The sequence below is a fragment of the Hipposideros armiger genome, unplaced genomic scaffold (assembly GCF_001890085.2).
Source record: "Hipposideros armiger isolate ML-2016 unplaced genomic scaffold, ASM189008v1 scaffold_80, whole genome shotgun sequence".
Classification (NCBI taxonomy): Eukaryota; Metazoa; Chordata; class Mammalia; order Chiroptera; family Hipposideridae; genus Hipposideros; species Hipposideros armiger.
In genome coordinates this window covers 276,094-291,642 of record NW_017731430.1, presented here as the reverse complement: position 1 = coordinate 291,642, position 15,549 = coordinate 276,094, and the positions used below count along the sequence as shown (strand labels likewise).

The window sequence follows — 15,549 nt, the reverse complement described above, 5'->3', positions numbered from 1 at the left end:
CCAGCAGCGGGGGCGCCCGCTCCACATGCACGCCTCAGTGCAGACCCACCTAACCCTCCGTGCGACCCAACGGTCCCGGAGGGCCTTTCTGATCCGCCCTCCTCAGCACGACGTGGTAAAATGCCCCCACACTCCATTTGCCCACCAGAACGAGCTCTCTCCTTTTCCCGACTTGCACCCCAAGGATGGTGTCAGATGGGCGTCATTCAAAGCTTCAGAAGGAGGTGGGACGGCAGACGGCAGTTGAAGTCCCCTCGCCTCCTCCCCTCACACCCGGCAACCTTGCAGAGAGGGCCAAACACTTCTCATTGTTTTCAGAGGTCAAGCAGCAAGGATGCGCTTCACTTAGAAGCATCTCTTTGGTTACCTTTTCCCATGTACTTCTGAGAAGTGAAATGCGGAAAGGAAGCCGGCCGGATTTTCAGAAGCTTAAAGTGTTAGACATGTTGGTAAATGCAAACATTTGAAAACTTAAGAAAATGAATAAGCACGTGGAAATCCACCACAAGCCCTAACAATTGATTTTTTATCTATCACTTTATATATCTGTCCGTTAGCCATCTAAATAGAAACCCCCGGTGATTTGATGTAGTTTACATAAACCACAGGCATTTGGCGTTTTGCTCTTGTGTTTTATTTCGATATATTCACGAATTGGCAATTGGCCTTCAAAACCTACTAAATACATATTTTAATTTTGGAAAAATACAGTTCAGCTCAACTTATTGCATTTACATTTTATGAAGTATTTTTTTTTGTTAGAGTGAAGTTTTCTAAAGTCTGCCCACCGGACCCACCCCCGTTCGAATCCTACAGCGTTCACGGCCTCTTGGTTCCGCTACTTCAGTGATATCTAGTAATAAAATCTTTGCGGTCCCAGCATATAATCAATCTAGAGTTTCTTTCTTTGGATGTTTACATCCTGCGGAGTTTTCGTTACAATCGTGTTAACATATTTTGTTTAATTCAAGGCATGTTAGAAAAGAAAAACAAAACTGAACGTTCTTATGGAGGGAATAATTTTTCTTAACTCTCGATGTGATTGAGATAGCAGCGTAGCACTTTGATTCCCCTTTCCTTTCCGAAGAAAATTTGTGTTCGGCTTTCCTTATCAAATGATGCATCTACAGAAGTTTGTGGCACAAGTCTGTCTTTCGATTTTATTTACAACAACATGCACTTTTGGCAAGTGGAGAAGGTAAATTGTGAAGCAAAACCGCTTACGAAGTAAACCACTCTCTTTCATGGATCTGCCTACCTGTTTAGCCACCCGAAACATATCTTAAAAAGATGACTTTTTATCTTTCCTTGAGGGCTTCAGATGTCTCTAAATACATGAAATCCGAATTCCTGTTTTGAGGGAGCTTATGCGTTTCTGTATCTTGGATTTGGACAAAGGAACGCTTGAGAATCTTCCAGGGGAAATAATCTACTTAGAGCCCCAGGAACAGCATCCCTCTTTGAGGTCCCCCCCACCCCCCGCCCCCGCAAAAATCCCCACCGTGGAGCTGCTGGAACGCTTGTGTCCGAAGACACGTCACTGTTCAGGCCACTATTTTCCCTCTTCCACTTTTATTGGATAAGTGCAGCTGTGAAGAACCCAAACCCATATAGATTGGGAACGAATAGGGAGATTCTCGAATTCTAGTTTCACTTCTCTCTTCCTCACTTCCCCCACCCTCCTCTCCAATTTGCAGGACCACGTGTGCGGTTCTGCATCCCACAGTGTCTTCTCGAGTTTCTTATATAGTTTTGGGGTTTTTTTTTTTGTTTTTTTTTCCCTCTGAAGTAGTCAGAAAAATAATGCCATTGGGGGGTGGGGGGCGGGGGAAGGCCTGAAATCGAATTGCGAGCCACCAGGCAGAGCGACCGGACGCGCCTGCACACAGTAGCAGCAACCCGGGGTCTCCGGGGCTTTTCCGAGCTGGCGTCCCAATGCGCCAGCGTCCTAGGCTTCAGGAACACGAAGAGTCTTAAGCAAGAAGCCAGCCTCCCGTAGAGTGAAGGCGAAATCGACAAAGAAACCCTCCTGAGGTGAATTTCGCTTAACTATCTGAACCCGGCTCAAGTCCTTTCATGGTTTTTGGTCCTGCGATTTCTCCCCCGTCTCCACGGACCCTCGCGCGACCCCAGACTCTCTCCCTCTCCCTCTCGATCTGTCTGTTTCTCTTCTCTTCCGAGGTCAGTTTTCACACCAAATGATTCGTCTACATTCGCAGCCACATTCGCGGTTTGTTGAACAGGGAACACTGCTTTCTGAGGCAGATGGTTTGATCAGCATTTCTAGCTCACGTTTAATTTTCAGCATCCATTCATGCCCCCCACCAACCCCCAGTGCCTGGCCTCACTGGAAATCCACTTCCAACAGCACAGAGTACAGGTACGATGTCTTTGATTGAACGTTAAGAGTTCCCCATGTTGCTAAAAATGACACCCAAAAGTATTGAATTAGTGACTTGAGACTACTAAGAAATTTTACATAACTTCAAATATTAAAAATTGCTATAAATGGTCACATTGCAGGCACCACAGATACCTTGTTTTCTTATATATGGAAGAATAACTCCTTTTTCACTCCAACAAACATTTTGCCCTAGCTGATCACCAGTGGCTTCAGCTGATTGTGAAGTGACTTGAGTTTTCCTTTTGTATCTATAAATAAATTCTATAAGCGGAGGGAAATTTAGGCAAATTATTCAGGCAAATTATTGGGGCTAGTCATTTACTTAAGGATCCACAGAAAAACTGAAAGCCTGGGACAGAGATTTCAGCGGAAGAGAGCCCTTAGCTGTCAGCATGCTGTGTGTTCTGAAAAGTGAATGATAAAATTTATCTGTTGTAGTCCCTCCTTTCATACTCACCATAAACATAATGGTGTGAGGCTATGATTCAGTTAATATATATATATATATATTTAATAGCATGTAAAAGCAGCGGTTTAAAGGATGCATAAAGCAGTTCTAAGTTTTGTTCCTTAAAGGACAGCTGAAGCTCTGAAACACTCGTTGGATATAATAGAATACCCTACCAAAACAAAGCAGGCAAACAAAATGTCTGGTGTAGGAGCGAAACCACATGGAAGCAAAGAATAAAACAAAACAAAGGGGGAAAAAAACAGACAAAAATAAAAACAGAAACAAAGAAGTCCACCACAATCAGCAACCCAGCTGTCTGAATATGTCTGACCAATATTCAAGGACACATTAGGTTTTCATTACCAAGAACAGCTCTTCACTGCCTCTTGATACATGTTAAGAAATAAAGACAATTACTATGCTGGAAACATAATTTTCCTCACTCTAAATATGTTATGCTTATCAAACAAACAATGGATTGTTTGCCTTCTCCTTTCCACTACTCCTTTGGCACTAATTTTGGCACTTAGATGGTGCTTGATTTGGCATTCAAGGCAAGGCCATTTAGAAATTATCTTTACAGCTACCTCTGGTATGATTCTTCAGGCTTATTGTTGGCCAATAGAGCACTGATTGTTTTGTATAAATGGGCCTTGGTCCATAATCTATGCTTTTATAGAATGAACTCTTTCAGTGAACCCAAGCTTTCCAATCCCTTCTGAAATAAGGGTATACCTGTATAGTTTTATTTTGCGTGATGACAGAACTCACGAAATGGACCTTCTAAAAAAGCTTAATAGTAATCTACAACTATCAACCAAAAGTCAAGAAAAGTACTATCAGCTATCTGCCAAAAACATGGTCAGGAAACAGCAAATGAGATTTAACCTAGATAAGTGAAAGTAGTGTGTCTGGGGAAATATAATCCAGAAATCATAAACATGAGGTCTGACTCCATACTCTACATGAGTCACTTTCCCCAAAATGTCGGTTCTGCTGACCGTTAGAATTTACTTATATGGATCATGGAGTCCTTGTTCTAAACAATACTGGAAAAGCAGTTATGTTGGATATTTTTTAAAATGCACCTGTAGTTTTATTCTTGGAGGAAAAGGTGGTATTTTAAAAATTACTCTAGTTGTGAGAAAGAATAAACCTGACACTTGTTTGTCACATGATATTATAGAAAAATAAAAAGAACAATCAAGCCATTTGGGGTGGGAGTAGGAACAAGGGAACCACACTGAGCAATCCTATTCCCCCAAAGCCCTTGTTAGATATCATCTCTTTATAAAGGTAAAGGCAACGCCCCAGTGGATATGTTAATCAGTAGGATGATCTGGATAAAAGCAAATTGGAAGCTCAGGAAAACCACCTCTAACAGTAGTTGACAATAAAAAACATATATTCCAAGGGAGAAAAATGACAAAAGAAAACTTAGACAAATTAGATTAAATATGCAGAAAGATTGCATCTCAGTAACTTTGGAAAATTCACCAAAAAGGAAAAGACCAACAGATGTTTGTTTTTTGTTTTGTGTGTGTGTGTGTGTGTGTGTGTTTTTCAATTGATCAGATGTACAAAAGTTAGCATAGTAATTATTTGTGAGACTTAGGACCTGGGTAAAACATCACTTGAAAATTCACCTGAAGTCTTGGCTTTAGTGGAAATTTGGCCAGGAACCCTAATGTTTCCCCCGTGTCTTGGTCTCCTAAGCTATAAATGCATAAAGATAAAAATAAACTTGTTCCCTTCACCTCAGATCCTCTCACTGCATACTTCCAAAATTGCTGGTATGATTAAAGAATTTGATGATGTTATTTAGAAGTCTTCATAGGGGGAAATGTATTTCCTCACATTAGTCAACAATAAATGGTTTATAAAACCAGGCCTCATGCAACAAGAAATTGGAAGTAAACGTCAAAATTTATGGCTCACGTAATAAGTTCCTTCACCCTACTTTACCTCATGCATTTTTTAGGGGAGCAGTAGGCATAAGAAATTAACTTTCAGATGACAAGGTATTCCAGTAGACTAAAAAGCACCTGTACTTTTTATAACATAAAGGTCCTAGAATATAGGGACCATGTCTTTAGTCTGAAGCATAACTTTTCTTGGTGGTGGTGTTCTAGTGCCTTTGATTTAAAGCTCCCTAGCCAGTTGCACTCTATAGTGAAGGAGTTAACGTGATTCCTAATAATATGAAGTGATTGAACTAAGTGAAAGAAGAAAGACCAGTGTTGGGGGAAAAAGAGTGGTCCATTAAAAGTCCCTTTAAATGGTTCCTGTACATAAGAAAATTCCTACCTCACACCTGGGGAGTTAGCTTTTTTCTTGGCTGTTTCCATATGGTCTGGTCTTCTCCCATCGATGCTAATGAGTAAATCTTGATTTAAACTAGTGGGTTAGACTTTCTTCCTCCTCCTTAAGGAAAGCCCCATTAGGCACATTTGGGAGGTTTTCTACATGAAATTCCATTGCCAAACCAAATAATAAAGGAATTTTTAAGTGTGTGTGTGTGTGTGTGTGTGTGTGTGNGAGAGAGAGAGAGAGAGAGAGAGAGAGAGAGAGAGAGAGAGAGAACATTTCTTTTGAATGAGGATTGGTGATAACATACTTAACCTGTCAGTGTAGGCAGACTACAAAAGCTCAAAGAACTATTTAGAAAACATAGAAAACGTGTGTTGATTTTTGCCCTCTGTCTTCTGTGGACCCGGATTTAAATGTACATTTCTGTCACATGTGTCCTGTGTTTATGCCATAACCAGAGTATAACTCTTCACTTAAGCCATTTTTTTGTGCCTTCATGTGCAAAAATAACCTTGTCATTTCTTTATTGTACATAATGCAGGTTAGGATAGCAGTCAAGATTAGCATTTTATGACATGTAAATAGCTGAATGATCTAAGTCCAATGTAAACTAACATACATAATTGAGTCCTTATGGCATTTCCTAGTTACTCACATGGAAATGCTACAGATACATATATCTATATATACACCAATGGATGAATATAAACTCCCATGTATATATTCTCAAACGGATAATTATGAATATATGTTTTATTGGGTTTTGGCTGGGTGTTGCAAAAGACATTTAAGTTTTCATTGAAATTTTTCTTCGTACTTGCGTTCACGTCAAATGAAAAAAAGGTAAGTATATTTTATGTCAAAAATAAACCGATCTTGGGTGGTACAATGCCATGTGCAGATTCTGACCCTATGCCCACGCAGAACTGTAAATCCACTCTGTGTGCCTGTGACTGATTGGGACTTGGATTTCTGATTTGGCTGACAGACGTGTAAAAACCTCAAGTAGTCAACAGCTCCCTATTGGCTGTGCATCTGAGGGGCTCAAGAGGGTTGTTTATTCCAGCAAGTGTCTGGAATACATTATGCTCCATAAATTGGCTCCTGCTACTCCTGTTTTGGAGAATATGAAGAATTTGTATACTGGGCTAAAATAAATGTACTTTGCCCAAATAACAATGTTCCTTAATAGAAAATGCTGAATATGACTCTATCTTCTGAATCTTGCACTGCCAATGTTTTCAACATATAGTGTTTCTGAAAGAGCAATAATGAAATATTCTCCACACCTTCAAATTCAGAACCTAGTTCAAAATTTAGATTGTTATCCAAAGACTATAAACATTTACTTTTTGGAAAGTTAAAAAAATAAAATGGTAGGATATTTGAATGAAGAATTGTTCCATACAGAGGGTGCCAAAAAAAATGTATACACATTTTAAGAAAGGAAAAAAACTGTATTAAAATTATGCTGATGGTAACCACTTTGAGCACCTCTTGTAATTGCAGAAGTCAAATGTGGCTTGTGTTCATCTTTTGTTCTTGGTATATATTGAGTATTATAATTTTAATACAGTTTTCCTTTCTTAAAATGTGTATACATTTTTTGGTACCCTCTGTATATACATTTTTAATGCAATACCAGGATCAAGGATCAAAAGACTCCTTGTATTAATACATAAAAATTTTAGATTATATGTATTTCTGAATGACAAAAATTGATTTAAAAATATGATTTTCAAATAAATACCATGCCTGTAGTCTTTGACAGGAGAAAGTCCCCTTGCCTTGGGTGAGATCTTCGCAAACACATATTTGGTAGTTTTGGGTTATTGTGGCACCTTCCTTAAATAAAACTTTTAATCACCTATACTTTCAGAGATTTTGGATTTGCTTTTTTATGTCATGGAAATTTTTTATATTTGTGAATGGGTGAGAAGGGATCAGCAGTGGATTCAAAAAAGCTAAGCCCTCCTTATCTGGCTAATTTGGGTAATATTTCTATTCAGACAAGATAATGAGGTCTTCTTACTGGGTGAACATAATTCATCAATACACTGACTTTCACCAGCAGGCCTTCTCACGCGATACACTCTTATTAAAAATTTCTAGGTCTGCATCCATATAAACATCCAACCATTTGGGATCAAAAATCAGTCTCTGTGTAGATTTCTAATTACTTCCTGTGTGTGGTTCTTATCTCGGAATCTATAATCTGTGGTCTTTGAAGGTGAAGGATTAGGTCTCATTGTTCTGACTCTTAACTTCATGGTATCTGGTACAAATCCACAGATACTTGATGACTGATAGAACCAGCAGTCAAGCCTGTGAACCTGGATGCTTTTGAAAATGTGTATGAGAAGACCCATATTCATACCATGCTTTATACTTTCCAAGGCCCCTTTTGCTTACATTATCTCAAATGATTTAATAATTGAGTAGGGGTGGGGAAGGGATTTCATTTGGGGCAAGGAGACAAGTGCAAACATTTGAATGCTCACTGAGAAGTGATGAGTCCTTATAAGAACAAATCATCAAGGTATTTGCATATCTTTCAGGCTTGTGATTGGCTTTCCTAAATCAAGTAAGAGGAACTTCCCGAAGGAGGAGCAGCTCAGATTACTGGCCCATCATGCAGGCTTCACCCAGTGCGGAAATACTTTACAGGCCCCATCAAGATTCTCTCGAGCCCCCATGAAGTCCCACATATAGAGGGACTTGGAGGTTACAGAAAATTACCCCAGCCTCCCAAAGGGTTCCCCCATGCAAAGAGAGGTGAAGCATTTAGTAGAAAGGACACAGGGCATTTAGTCCAGGCTCCTCCACCTGCATGCTTTTGGGTAATCCACTTATTCCTCTTTGCCTTGGTTTCCGTATGTATAAGAACGTAGATTACTTAGATATTATTACTTAGATTAAGAACTTATATTTGAATCCCAGATGTCTTAATATATTTCAGTCTGATACTTATTCCTTTATATTCTCTCCACCTCACCACACACAAAAAAATCATCCTGTCACTCCACCCACACACACCTAGCTCTCCGTGTTAACAGAGCAAACCCACCTCAGTTTAATCACCGCAAGGGCAGAGGTGTCGCAGTCACCCCGCGGGGCCTGGGCAGCAGGCCCAGGCCCAGCTTGGGCGCAGAGGGACCCAGGGAGGAGGCTGGGGGGCCAGGAAGGGGGTCCTGGGAAGAGGGCTCCCGTCGCCAGCGCCAGCCCTGGTGTCACTGTGTTCTCAGAGCCACACGAAGGGCGCCCCTCAACCCGGAGGCACAGACCCATTTAAGAAGGAAAGAAAGAAAAAAAGCCACCACTGGCTCGAATTTCTGGAAGCCAGAGCAATTTTTGCCCTAAACACCGAGACAGAACCCCTCTTGGCGCTGCCCTGGCCTCTCCGTTATCCATTTTCGGTTTGTTTTTTGGAAGAACCGGTTCCTCAGGCCCGCGTCGCCGGAGCTGGGACACTAGTAAGTCCAGCTGCTGGCCTGAGGCGAGCCACCCTCCCTTGGCGCGCTCTCCTGCCACCTTCGCCCCTGGCGGCGCGCTCCCGTCCTGCCCCGGCCGCCCGGCCGGCTTTAGCCTTCAGTTGGGTTGCGGTGAGGACGAGAGTTTGTTGTGAAACTAAATCTGACCCTTTGGCTCGGAGGCAGCCGCCGAGAGCTCGGGCCGCTGACGCCACAGCCCCACCCGGGGCCAGGAGGGCGCTGATCGGAGCCGGGACAGCCGCGGAGGGGGCGCAGCTGTGTGGGCCCGACCCCCGAGCGAGCGTCCCCCATACCCCAGCCCGCCTGCGCCCCTGAGGCCGCCTTCGCCAGTGGGCACCGCTGCCAGGTACGCGAAGCCACCTGGATGGGCGCAGCGGGCGCGCGCAGTAATGGGGCTGCGCACTGGGGCCAGCTGTGGTGACAGGCCAGCTGCGGTGACACGCGGGCGGCAACCCCTGGCCTGGCAGCCTTAGGGCGATGCACGTGGAAGGATGTGCCTGAGGCTGGTTTGTTTTCCTTCGGGGAGGTGGTGACTGATTGGGACATAGAGGGGACGGAGGGGGGAGTGCTCTTGGCCCTATATGATGTTGTGATGGCTGTCTTGGACGTGTGTGCTTGCACTTGAAACTCCAGTTGGGGAAACATTTGGGGAGCAGTAGGGGCAAGTAGGTATTTATATTTAGTACTTTCTAGTCCCCGGAGTTCCTTCTTTTGTTCAAAAGGGGGTCTGTTGGCCCAAATCAAAGAGGCCAGTTAAAAGAAGCAGCAGATGAATTGGAGGGGCCAACGGGGGCGAGGCATTATTTCTGTGAATAATTAGGGAAGCAATAAAAAATAAACAGGATCTCTGCTTTACCTTCGATGAGGTTGGGGGAGGTGGGAATACTGCCTACAATATAAAGAGTGTTTACTGTTTTCTTTATGTTAATTAAGACCCACCCCTCACTGTTTTGTTCTGACTAATACTGGCTAGGTAAGTCATCTCACAAAACTCAAGGCTCCTTGAAAATATTTCGGTGGGAGAAGGACTCAAACCTTTCAAGAAATGTGAAGGGATTATATATTCAAAAGAATCAATCTCAATTGTCTCCTCAGCGCAGAGGACCCCAATTATGGGTGCGGTGTGCAAGGGTGAGCAGGAGAGAATGTCCGTGTAAGGAAGGCGTGCCCCCAGCCTGCTCAGGGACCCTGACCCCCTGGCTGCCCGTGCCTCTGGTTCTGAGCTGTGCATTCAGCCAACACTGGGAAATGGGCCAAGTACCTACCATATATCTTGTCACATGGATAAAAATGGTTTCTGGCTGGAAGGAGCAGCCTGGTGGAGAATTGTGACCTAAAGTGACTAGTGCGCTGATGGCGGCAAACACAGGTGTGCAAGGCTTCCTGGAGGAGGGGCCTGGATGAGCCAGGAAGGCTATGCGGGAGTCTGGGTGAAAGATGTGTCCTCCGGACCAGAGTGGTGGGCACCAGGGGCATCTGGACATCGTCTGCCATAGTTGCAGGTGACAGGGGAGACCTGGGGTGCGGGAGGGATGTGCAGAGAGGGTAGCTGGGGTCAGATGGGGAAGGGCTGGGGTGTCAGACCAACCAAGACCACATCAGACCTGTTCCCTGCTTGGGCGAGCATAAATCTAAATTTCACAATTTGGAACATGTGGTGGCCTTGGAGAGAAGACAGATGTACTAATTAAGATAAGTTACAAAATAGGGGCAATGAACAATATTTTTTAGTGGCATTATTTAGCCTATAAAAAAGTCAAAATGTTCACAAAAGGTAATTAAAGGAGCCCTGTAATAGCAACATTGTTTTTCTGTTACCTTAGTAACCTGAAATGCAGCTTCCAAAAGTGCCCAGCTGTCCTTAAGCAATTGACTTATGTGATAATTTTTGGATGTAAAAACTGGAGACAGTTCAGGCATATTGCCTATTTATGGCATATTTATGACCTTTCTTTCTTTATAAAAGTGCTTATGATTTGCTTAACACACATTTATTGAACATGTATTATGTGGAGGACTTTTTCAATTGTCTCTAACCTATTACGTGGTATTAATGTCATTGTATAAATGAAGAAATAGGCTCAGAGAGCCTAATTCATTTTTCCAGGGTTACAGAGTTCATAAATGCTTCCAGTAGTCTTTTTCTCTATCGTGTGGCTCATCAGGACTAGCTCTGTTGTTGGCTTTTTCCCCTTCCTCATTTTTATCAGTGACTCCAAAGAAGAAAGCTAAAGTAATGGTTTGTTTTTACGTTGACACAAAGCTGAAATGAGTATCTCAAGTCGTTGGTTTACAGGATCACGAGTCAAAGAAAATCTGCTTGAGCTTGACTGACAGGCAGAAACTAACAAAACGAAAATTTCACAGGGATTAATATGTAACAGAGGAATTTATGACTTGAAAACTGGTCATTTGCTGAAGAGCATGAGTATCCTGAAGTTCAGTTAAGTGCCAGTGGTTTTGGGATCCAGAGGCCAATGACCAACAGACCCGTCCTGTGGAGGGGCCCCAGAAAGTTAAGTAACTCATTTCTACAAAGACGTATTGAACCTAGAAAGGGGAGCCCTTAGGGCATAGCATCATAATATTAAGTGTATCAAGGACAGTTTTGTGTAGGAGGGCATTGAAATATGTTTGTGTTGGTACAGGGGAAAAATTGAACCTAGAGAAGATGGGTCGATTTCAGCTCTGTGTAAGGGAAAGCCTCCTAGAGTTTAAACCTTCCCGCTTTGGACCAAGTGGCTTGCCAAGCTGGTGAATTTCTGTCCCCAGAGTTGTTCACGCAAAGGCAAGCATGTGTTGGGTGATTGCTGCTCTGGAAAATTGGATTCCATGACTTCCTTGTGTGGCCCCGTCATAGCATCCCGTACCCTGCATATCCCTGTCACATTCTGTCCACCCACGGTCTATTTTCTCATTGAACTGAAGGGAGCCCGATTTCTTAAACTTTTCTAGTTTTGCTCTAATGCCAGTTGCCCGTTGATTTTTAAGGAAAGAGTGAAATTCAAAGAAACCCCAAGTCGCTGCCTCTTTTCTGGCAATTCAGTGCCTCTTCCATTCCTGTCTTTATTTTCGGTGTTCTGGCCTCGGAGGCTGCAGTTTTCCTCCATCAGACAGTCCTCATTCTGGCTATGAGGCAAGTGAAAGGAAGAGTCAGCCCCCAAGGAAACAGGGAAACTGCTTTGCTGAACTCGTGATTGTCAAGGGTAAGGAGGTGAGTGGTACAGCAGAGCAGGGACGCGTTTATTCTCTAGTTCCTCGTAAAACGGCATGTGTAATATGCATTAATTCTGGGGTCTACTGAGGAGCTTAGATCCCTGGTACTAAGTACACCACCTAATGAGCTGGACGTTGACGTCTGTGCCTACATCATCCATGGCTAAAACTGCCTTTGAATTTCAGCAGCAAAAGAAAAAGAAACGATGTTAAGAGTCTGAGAAATACGTTTTCACCGTATTTGTATACATACAGCTGCTTTTTATTCTTGACAGCTGAACGGTGAGCTAAGCACAGACCGGGCGCTTTATGAATTTGACCCAAGGTGTTACTGAAAACCCGACCACCATTCACAATTCTGGTTTAAGTCCTTAAAAATGAAAACCTTCAGTATTATATCAATTATCCACATGCCAATTGAACCTTAATATTAAAGAGAATTGCATACTGTCCAGTCCTTGCCTCTTAAACCAGTGATATATTTTTAAGCCTCTTCTTTACTTCTACGCCTAAAAAGATGAACATTATTGGTTTTTGAACACGTATAATTTCCTCAAGGAGGAATACATGTCAGCTGCATGAGAGAGGAGTGTCGGTGGGTGAACCTCTAGACAGAGGTCAGCACGGCATCATGTTTGAGATGGAGGGGCGAGCACTGCTCTTCCCCATGGAGGAGGAGGTCTCAATCAAGAGAGTTTGCTTTCTTGACTCTACTGGAAAAAGGGTAACAACTGACCAGTAGTGTGAGTTGTAGCTCATTTAAAAAAATAAACTTTAAGTGTATAGTTCACTGAATTTTGACAATTCTGTACACCCATGTTGCCACTACCATCAAGATATAGAACGCTTCTGACACCCCAAAAGTGCTCCTGTGCCCCTGTACAGCCCAACACCTCCCCCGTCCCACCCCATGCCTGGTTCTAGGCAACTACTGTCCAAACTCATCCGTTAAGGATGGGTTTTTGTGGTGTACTTTTAACACTTTTAAGACATATTTGATATGGTAGATCTTTCTTTGTGAAGGTAAAGGAGTAGATATTTCGTATCTCTTCTTTTTCTTTTGAGTGAAGGAAGAACATCCATCATTTAGGTATAGTTATTTACTTAATTTGGAAACAGCAAACATAACCATTGAACGGAACCTGTTCATTTTGCTGCCAGTTGTTCCAGAATGTAAGTTATTTTAAATCTGAAACTATAGTCTTGGTAGGCTGAGAAACGTTTTCTGTGATACACTGCATACAAACAACATCTGTGGAGGGCTAGCCATGGCCTGAAGTCAGTAGATGCAGCAGAGTGAATGCACCAGCTTGGTGAAATTTTAGATAAGTTTATCAGTGTCATGTTTTAGATTATTTTCTCTTAGATGTCTGAATTTTCTCATTGCCCATAAGATTTATAGGCCTGTGGTTCTCAAGCACTGTGATACACAGCACGCCACTGTACCTCAGATTCATCATGGGTGTGCCACCAATTATAACCAACAGGCAACATTTACTTTGTCTATACCCGAGTAGAAATTATTTTGTGAGAATGGCTGTGAGCCTCTACCAAGTGGGTCGTGTGACGGGGTGAGTCACCTTGCTGAAGGTGGGAGGAGGAAGTGATTGGGTTAGTGATAAAAGAGTCCATGTTTACTGGAATGCGTCTTGGCATTTCTTCTTGAGTCCATGAGGGCAAATTCCATGCAGAGCAATGTTGAGTGGAAAAAAGAGCAAGTGGCAAGGGTGTGATAACCACGCGTACTTTTATCCACACAGTGACAGTCCCCACTAGTGATTTAGTGAAGGCTTTCAAATGTCCAGCCACAGTTTTTACTGTTCAGAAGTTTGCCATGAATACAGACATCTGGTAACCTCTACCACAGGGAGATTCACAAATGCTCTCAAGATTACAGGTTCCTTTGTAGCAGCTTCATTTGAATATTTTTAAAATGTGACTTCTGTGTTTCATCCTTTTTACCAGGGTCAGTGTTAATATGTCAATGAAATCCGAATATGTGAATTTGATCTTTACTGTTACTATTTTCCACTATCATACTTTTTGATCCTTTAATTACACTGTTTGGGATTTATCCTTAAATCATTAAAAGGAAAGAAAAAAATATCTGATGAATGAAGATCTTGAAGTGTTATATGCTATATTGAGAGAGTGAGGAAAAAAAAACCCATGTCCCACTTTATAGGGATATCTTCCTGATGGAATATTACACGGGCATTAAAAATGATAAATGTACAGAGTATAAAGTGATTGTGGCACAATGTTAAGAGAACCCAAAAAAGCACAAGCATGAAGATTCACTATGATCATAGATGGCTACCTAAAATTAGGCTTGCACACAGACAAGTTGGGTGGATGGGATCATGGGTGTGTTTCTTTAGGTTTTAAAAAATATACTGTTACTGTAATAAGCGCTACGTTAAAATAATGTGTAGGTCTCATGTTCTTGAAAACATAGTTTGACTTCAACTGTAGTTACTGAATAAACACGTCACCACTTTCTTAATTAGTGTCAGCACATTTGCTTGTTTCCTGGCCCTTCATTCTTTATCCAAGTTAGAAGGGAAGCAGAACTCGGGTCATATGTATTCAGAAGTTCTATAAAGAATAGACAGGCTTCATACTTAAAACTTGAAAACAGCAGCACTAGTATATCAGTGGAAAAGCTATAAAAGCAAATTGGTGTGGATGTTTATTTCTGTAGAAACTACATCTCCAGCTGTAGTAGGCTTTTCATCAGCGAAGCGCTGGACTTGTTTTTCTTTAATGACTTCAGTGCCTGGGACACGTTCCCTAATAATTGGAAGGAGCCATGATTACCTGGTTTCTGAGCCTGACTCACCTGAGTCTTCCTGATCTCTGTTTTCCTTGATACAACCCAATTTCTTAGGCAGGTGAGGAAAGCGAAGAAGAGGTGGCCGTGACACTCGGCATCTTGTGGCTTCTGGAGACAGGAACAGTTAGCTGAGTTGAGTAGGTCTCTGGAGGTATTTATCCAATGGTTCATTTCACTGCAGGCTTCTGTTTGTAAATTTTCTTAAAGACCCCTTGATTTGATATGTTTATTCAATCTGCAGTTGTAGTCTTCTGGGGACATACTTTAGAATAGCCCTTTTCTTTTCTATAAAGCAATGTTCAACCACGAGTTTCCTTCTGCTCCTCAGGAATGCTAGAAAACTCAACACTTGGTGAGAAGGCAAAGATTAAAGTGATGGTGTGCTGTAATGAAAGTAGTCTTTCATCCAAGGAGCCACAAGTTATTAGCAGTGTCTGATGGGTCTTTGGTTCATTAGAGATGATTTACGTGTCATCGAAAATACAACCCATTTTTCAAAATCAGCAGGAAAAACGAAAATATACATGATATACACAATTTTAAAAACTGTTTTCTTCCTAGCCATATTAGTCCCCACCCCACCCCCACCTTATTTTCCTTCAATCTAGAAAGTCTGTCCCAAGAGCCTGCCTGACGAGACCGTTTATCTGCCTCCTGCCTCGGGAACTCACGCGTGTATTCCAGCGTCTCTTCTCCCAATCTTTGTTCTGACAGGAGCCACAGTATTTGTGATGAGCTAGAATTCAAGGAAAAGCAAAATAATGTTAACGTGTAAGATGAGGTGCTATTGCTTATTTTACCAAACGCCTGGTTTTTGCCGACATAGAAAAGATTAGGAAGT

At 42.2% G+C, this 15,549-nt stretch overlaps 1 protein-coding gene across 1 annotated transcript in view; it reads left to right on the top strand.

The window, feature by feature from the left end:
• Positions 1-8,877: 8,877 nt before the first annotated feature.
• LOC109383290 (eyes absent homolog 1-like) overlaps positions 8,878-15,549 on the top strand; it is a gene marked incomplete at its 3' end in the record, with an annotated part of 255,798 nt that continues 249,126 nt past the window's right edge. Inside the window, exon 1 of the mRNA XM_019643588.1 lies at positions 8,878-9,002. The remainder of the gene's footprint in view (positions 9,003-15,549) is intronic.